Below are 7,542 nucleotides of genomic sequence, written 5' to 3'. Positions count from 1 at the left end.
ATGCAAGTAAATGCAAACCTTTGTTCAGATTCAATGCCCTCTCACATCCCTGCCACGTGCAGCTGTAGTTTTGTATCTTACCTGCTCTAGTCCTAGATTACTGCATATCTACAAAATTTGAGCTATTATTCGATGCACACAGACACCCACGTGCTGTTTTTAATCTCTATGGATTATTTGCTCACTCATTTCACTTTATCTGTACTCCCTGCTAAACTGCAGCTGTTTGTGGTGACCTTCCACAGTTCTGTCTTGTCCTTTCCTTGTGGTTCTATGAATCCAGTGTGGCACAGGGGGATTGGATACCATTTCAATTTGAAATTTGTATTTTCATATCCTTAAGACTTACATTTGCAAAGTTCTGCCCTTTTTTACAAATTTTTTCAAACTAAAGAGGTTTTGCAGCATGCCCAATTTAACAAAATCTGTTCCATTTGAGATCAGATAAGGTAATAATGCTTTAGGCTAATGCTACACTTAGGGGCACATTTACTAATCCACGAACGTCCGAAAAGCGTCCGAATGTGTTTTTTTCGTAATGATCGGTACTTTGCGACTTTTTCGCAAATTGTCGCGACTTTTTCGAGCTCTCAATACGAAAGTTGCAACAATTCGCGAAAGTCGTAATGGCTATGAAAAAGTCGCGACAATTCTCCAAAGGCATAATGGCAATGAAAAAGTTGCGACAATTCTCCAAAGGCATAATGGCAATGAAAAAGTCGCGACAATTCACGAAATTTGTTATGGATATATGACAATACGCGCAAGTCGTACCGGTTACGAAAAAGCCGCGACAATTTACGGGAAAGTCGTAACGGCGACGAAAAAATCGCAAAAAATACAAAAAAGTCACAAAATGTTCGTTTTCCAATCGGAATTTTTCCATTTCGGATTCGGATTTGTGCGTTAGTAAATCAGCCCCTTAGCATTTGATGCATATTTTCGGCAAGCCGAAAAACGTTTTCTGAAAATAGCGCCATACGCATCCTACCTGTGCCTGCACCCGAATGAATGAAATACGCTCGGGTGCAGGCACGTGTAGCCAATATCCGTCAAAGATATGAAGTCTCGTGTTTTTTTGGCGGATATCGGCTACATGTGCCTGCCCCCGAGCGTATTTTATTCATTTAGGTGCAGGCACAAGGTAGGATAAATTTACAGTAGTTGGGCATATTCTTGGCTTGCCGAGAATACGCCCGTGTGACATTAGCCTAAGGGCTAAACTCCACAAGTGTTTTCCATGAGATTTTGTTGGACAGATTTAATCTGATTCTCCATGCTAAGATACTACAAAATCTGATCCCCATAGGCTGTTATATATAGGCATTATGGTTAAATGTGATGGACAAATGTCTTTTTTCAAATGAACTTACTACCGGTATGTTACTATGTAATGTAATGTCGGATCAGTTCAGATGGTGTGTTTTGTTCCTGCGTCTACATTCGACAGTAATAGTATGTCAATGAGGGAAAAAAAGTCACGACTGGATGCGACAATATCGCGATGGACGCATTATGCTGCATTCACATCAGACAGTCGCATCAGAAGGAAAAAATTACATGTAGTTTACACATCCAATTTTTGTATCAGCCCAATTATATTTTGACATACATGACTACATGCGATTTTTTGCAATTATTTGGTCAGTTCAACACCATCTGCAAAAAGCCCTAATCCAGAAGGATAAATCGCAAGCACGTACCCAAACTGAAGTATTTTTTTATATTTTATTTTCATGGAGAATAGTGCTTTTTGGAATTTAGTTCCATTTGATGTATCACTTTATTTCATAAACTCTATTCTCTGTTTTTATCCACTATCCACAGCACTTACAAAATATCATTACTTTATCCCTTTCTACCCTCTCATCCTTTAGTGCCACCTGTGTCTGTCACTGCTTTCTCTGCCCCATACTTGAAACTGCAAACCCTTAAAGGAACAGTAACACCAAAAAATGAAAGAGCTTTAAAGTAATAAAAATAGAATGCACTGTTGCCCTGCACTGGTAAAACTGGTGTGTTTGCTACAGTAACACTACTATAATTTATATAATAAGCTGCTGTGTAGCCACGGGGGCAGCCATTCAAGCTGGAAAAAAGGAGAAAAGGCACAGGTTACATAGCAGATAACAGATAAATTCTGTAGAATACAATAGTGTTTTATCTGTTATCTGCTATGTGCCTGTGCCTTTTCTCATTTGAATGGCTGCCCCCATGGCTACATAGCAGCTTATTTATATAAATTATAGTAGACTTTCTGAAGTAAACACACACCTTTTACCAGTGCAGGGCAGCAGCACATTATATTTTAGTAACTTTTATACACTTTCATTTTTTGGTGTTACTGTTCCTTTAAACTGACACACATCTTCATTCTGCTTTTCTGCTCCTATAACTCCTTTGCCCCTCTGTTAATTTAATTAAGAACTCAGATGCCCAAAAACTAGATGTGATAATCTAACTAAAACTAGATGCCACCTCAATCAGGGAACCCCTTGCTGCAGAACATTGTATGTTTTCATTCTCCCTCAGGGTCACAAAGTTATAGCCTGTCCATGCTGCACAAAACCCCTGGTAATCCCATGCTGCTAATTATGGCATGTGAAGTCTATCTTAACAAATGAGCAATGAAAGACTAATAAGCATTAGTATCATGACAGCAGCAGCTGTCTTTTTTAATGAATATAAAGAGCAGAGGGAATCATTGGATAATAGTATTTTTTAAAAAAAAAAAAATATTCCTGGGTGCTTGCTTATCAATATGGTCAGTCAATACCAAGTTGCCAGCCCTAAAACACAAATATACTGTCACGGCTTGCCTCTATGTTTCAGAGCATCATCGCTATATCTACCCACTCTACCATCCCAGCCCAATGCACAGTCAAAAGTAAATAAATGTATAGCTAATAATGCACATCTTACTGTACTCAGATTAATAAAGATACTGAAAAATCACCTTGCAGTTCTATCAAGCCACTGGTTGGGGATCACTGTTAAACAGTATAGCTGGAGTCCTATTTCCCCTTTATAACCTACATTGCCTACTATGTACAGTAGTTCTACTCTGGGTCACCTTATGTGAGAATGCTAGCACTAGTGGCATCAGCAGACATCCAATGAAAATCACTGGTGCTCTTATCTTTGCTAAGTATAGTGCAGATCAGCAAGTTGGTGGAAGACATTTCCTTCACATTATTTATTTTCTTGTCAGGTGGCTTTATTTAGCTGTATTAAATGTAGTCAACACTTCTAGCAAACTGCTCTCTCTGTATTACAAGTCAAATTTTATTGTTTTAAAACATGAAAACTTACTCATGCGTATGTGTGAAAGACATACAGTAGCATGGTTCACAATTGTACTTGGATGGAATAAATACACTCATTTTGTACGGTTTGCCTTATATTTATTTTCTATATATGACTATGATGGTATAGCTTATTATAAGCACAAAATATTCCTCCTCTGTACAATGGCATATAAGTGAAAATTGCCAGGGGAGGGGGGGGGGGGGTGTAATTATTAAAGAAGCAGACCCTGCAACTGTTGAGAGGTTCAGGAGATTGATAAGCAGTTCTAATATGTTTAGGAAATGTCTTTTCTTCTGAAGTTTAGGGGCCTTAACAGGATTTTCCTATGGATCCCAGTAACTTTTTGTTTATGGCACTACACAGCCTTTGTAAAGTTCAGTATCCACATATAACAGCATTACCCCTAGGGGTCTCGTATAGATGGGGTTTTGCAAAACTATGCTTAGGCCTTAGTATTGCTATTGTTGGGGAGCTGACTCCTCTGTTCATACACCCAAAGGTGCAATTTGTCAGGTGCAATTACTGTAAGAGTCCTACCTTTTATAGGGATCAATATAAAAAAATCCAGTAGCACACTGAAAAAGTAGATACGTGAAATGCCACACCTAGCGTTTTCTTGGACAGGCCAAAAAAGCTTGCCAAAAATACGCCCCTATGCTTGAAGAATGTACTACTTGTGCCTGCACCGGGAAGCATTCAATACGGTTGGGTGTAGGCACATGTAGCTGATACAGACATGAGACTTTGCATATTGGGGTTTTATTGGCTACATGATTGCACCCGAGTGTATTCAATGCTTCCTGGTGCAGACACAAGTAGGAGATTTTTACAGCAGTGGGGTGTATTCTTGCCAAGTGTTTTTCATCTTGCCTAGAATACGCCTAGAATAATTGCTATTAGAAGCAGTGTCTGCCTGTCCTTTTCTATTCTCTGCCCTGGTGGCTCAGACTGTTGAAACATTGTAACACAAGGCAGCAGACTGCAGACCTGTATTGCTGGAGAAGCAAGACCTTTGCAACATTGTTTAAAATGTAACAACCAGGAGTTCAGCAAATGCTGCTTTCCATAGCAATTACATTTACAAATAACGTTTAAAGTGCTACAAATTTTTAATTATTTCATATTGGAAAGTTGCTTAGAATTATGTTTTCTTTCATTATGCAAAACATTATTTTTGGGGTTGACATGACCTTTAAGAGCTTAAAGCTTGTTGTGTCCACACCAATATTATTTTACAAAACAAAGATTTGCACAATTTTCAGAATTATCATCTCAACAATTTTTGTTCCATGGTGATCAGTTGTTTAGTTAGAAAATTTCGGTCAGATTAGGATAATATCTGTGCATGTATTGTGTATCTGACAATATCCTTTGGTGACCTAAAACATATGTCGGGGACATAACTTTCATATGATTGTTGTCTAGTAATTATTAAGCCTACAATTTTATTCTGAATGTTAGTTTAGGATCATTGTATTAAAACATTCAATCAATTCCCGAAAGTTTGCCATAAGACAACAAAAATCTAAACATGTAAGGCTACCTTAAGACAGGGTACGGCACGTGGCAGACAATATAAGCAAAGTGTATACAATAAGTTAGATTCCTATACTCTGAGGGAATAATACATAAAGGTCAAATACTACCAATAAAGAGGGTATATTTTTGCTTTAAGCATTGGCATAGTGCAAGTCAGCTAATTTTATACTTGCACAAGCTGTACATTTCTAGAGTTTCTCAGCACGCATGAAAAGCCAGGCATCCTCCTTTCCATTGTTTCCAAGCTCATCTGCTGACATCAGCGGAGAAGCTGCTAGAGATTCTCTTCTCTATAGATAGGTCATCTAAAACCAGATCTGACCTTCTAGGACAGAGCCGCCAAACCTTTGTCCAGCACGCACTTTTGGACTGAGTTCTGTAAACAAGAAATTGCTTTAGCACAAGTAATAGAATAAAACATTTATTGGACACTAAAAAATGTCTTTATTCTTTCTTGCATTTGAGTTGCCAGATCTTGTGATGTTTAAAGGGTCTTTGTGTGTTCATGGATTTTATTTGCAATGTTTTAACTAAACCCTTTGATCAATGGGTCAGCCTGTCCATATGCAACTTGCATAAGTTTGTGAATTTTGTTGACCTTAAGATTACTGTAGCAATGAGAACATTGCTACAGTAATCTTAAGGTCAACAAAATTCACAAGCATTTATTTAATATCACTGGCATATATATGGGCTTACAAAAACAAAAAATGACAAAGGCTAATGTTAGTTTTGCAGTGACCCTACTTTATACAGCACTTGGTGCTGTTTCTAGGCACTAATGTGCCTTTTATGTGTTGGTGGCAAAGTTAATGTACAAGGTGAAATAATTTACACTAGAGGATGGTGTCAAAACTGCAGAAAAGCGTAAAATCAGGGAAAAAAGAAGCCACTTCCCTGTATGGGCCCATGAGCAAAAAGACAACTTTTCTGGAAAAATATTAAATCCAGGTATGTAAAATCAGGTTCTACTGTAGTTGCATTTCGTTACATCTAGCTAACATTACAGTGAACACACAAAATGGCAATCTTGTAGCTGCAGATGCCCTAATAGAACTAGGCCTAATATATAGAAATGAAAATACAGGTATAGGACCCGTTATCCAGAATGCTCGGGACCAAGGGTATTCCGGATAAGGGGTCTTTCTGTAATTTGGATCTCCATACCTTAAGTCTACTAAAGAATCAATAAAACATTAATTAAACCCTATGGGATTGTTTTGCATCCAATAAGGATTATTTATATCTTAGTTGGGATCAATTACAAGGTACTGTTTTATTACAACAGAGAAAAAGGGAATCAGTTTTAAAATTCTGAATTATTTGATTAAAATGGAGTCTATGGGAGACAGACATTCCATAATTCGGAGCTTTCTGGATAACGGGTTTCCGGATAAGGGATCCCATACCTGTACACAATATACAATTATACCTGAAATATCTTTAAACTGCCTTTCTCAGCCTTTAAAATTTCTTGGAAGCATTTTATATTTAAAAATGCATTAAGATTTACAAGGTTGGCTTCTTGGGCCTAAGTCATAATATATTTTTATCTCAGGAGAACTAATGCCAGGATCAATCTTTCAGCTGATCCATTTGGCGTACAGAGCTACTCTATGCTACTTGTCTCATGAGTTATACATGAACTCCGTGCATGTAGCTCAGCCTTCACTACTTGTGCCTAAGACACATGCCTGTTAACCATGCCAGCGAGGGTACCCAATAAACCCACAATAGCATTACAGGATTGGAACTATATTCTTGTAGATCTCCAGTTTGTGAGTACCAAGGATAGTGTGTTTTGCTGGCAAAAGTTTATTGAGCTTAAGTTTCCACTTAACCTCTGCCAATAATAACCGTAAAAAATAAAGGAGTAGCTAAATAGCTACTTTGTCAGCAAAATGAAAGAAAGCAGGACATTGGTTTCAAATTAAATATTTCTACATGTACTGTATATCTTCAATTCACTATTGTATTAAAAATTCTTTTTTTTTTTGTAAATAAAATTCTTCATTTTTACTGGGATGTAAAGCCAGAAATAAGATTTTGCCTAAAGAAGGAAAATGTTATTTACATAAGTTTACAATTTACATTTCTGATTTCCCACTTCGCCTTGTTAAACAATGCAGCAAACATGTCAGATTTTTTTCAGTCAGCACAGGTTTGTTAGAACACATGGGACTTTTTGCTGCCAATGGAAAATCGTATCCCAACGGGCTGACAATTGCACTAGCGATGCAGCCCCATTAGACCAGCTCTTGTGCGAAAAAGGCATAAGCAGTTGCCCCTGAAACACCACTGGCAGGTATATGTACAAAAGCCCTGTTACAACACTGACTAAAGGTGGCCATACACTGTAAGATCCAGGTTGCGAAACAAGTGGATCTTCTCCTGATATGCCAACCTAAGGTGTATGATATTGGGCCAAGCAATCTAATTAAATTGACGGGCTTAGGCGCTGTCAGACCGAGAACCGCATCAATGAGCCAACGCAGTATCTGATCCGAAGGGAAAATGAAACCTGACCGATCGAGATCTGCCCAATTTTGGGCCAGATATCGGTCAGGTAGGTCTGTCGGGGGTGCCCATATATGGCAGATAAACTGCCTAAAGGACCCAAATCAGCAGCCACCTTTAATCTTTTAGATTGGCCCACCTACAGCATTCTGATCGGTGACTTATTATCTTGGGGGC

Source organism: Xenopus tropicalis, chromosome 1 (assembly GCF_000004195.4).
Source record: "Xenopus tropicalis strain Nigerian chromosome 1, UCB_Xtro_10.0, whole genome shotgun sequence".
Lineage (NCBI taxonomy): Eukaryota > Metazoa > Chordata > Amphibia > Anura > Pipidae > Xenopus > Xenopus tropicalis.
The sequence above is the reverse complement of the archived record's forward strand: the minus strand, read 5'-3'. Positions refer to the sequence as shown.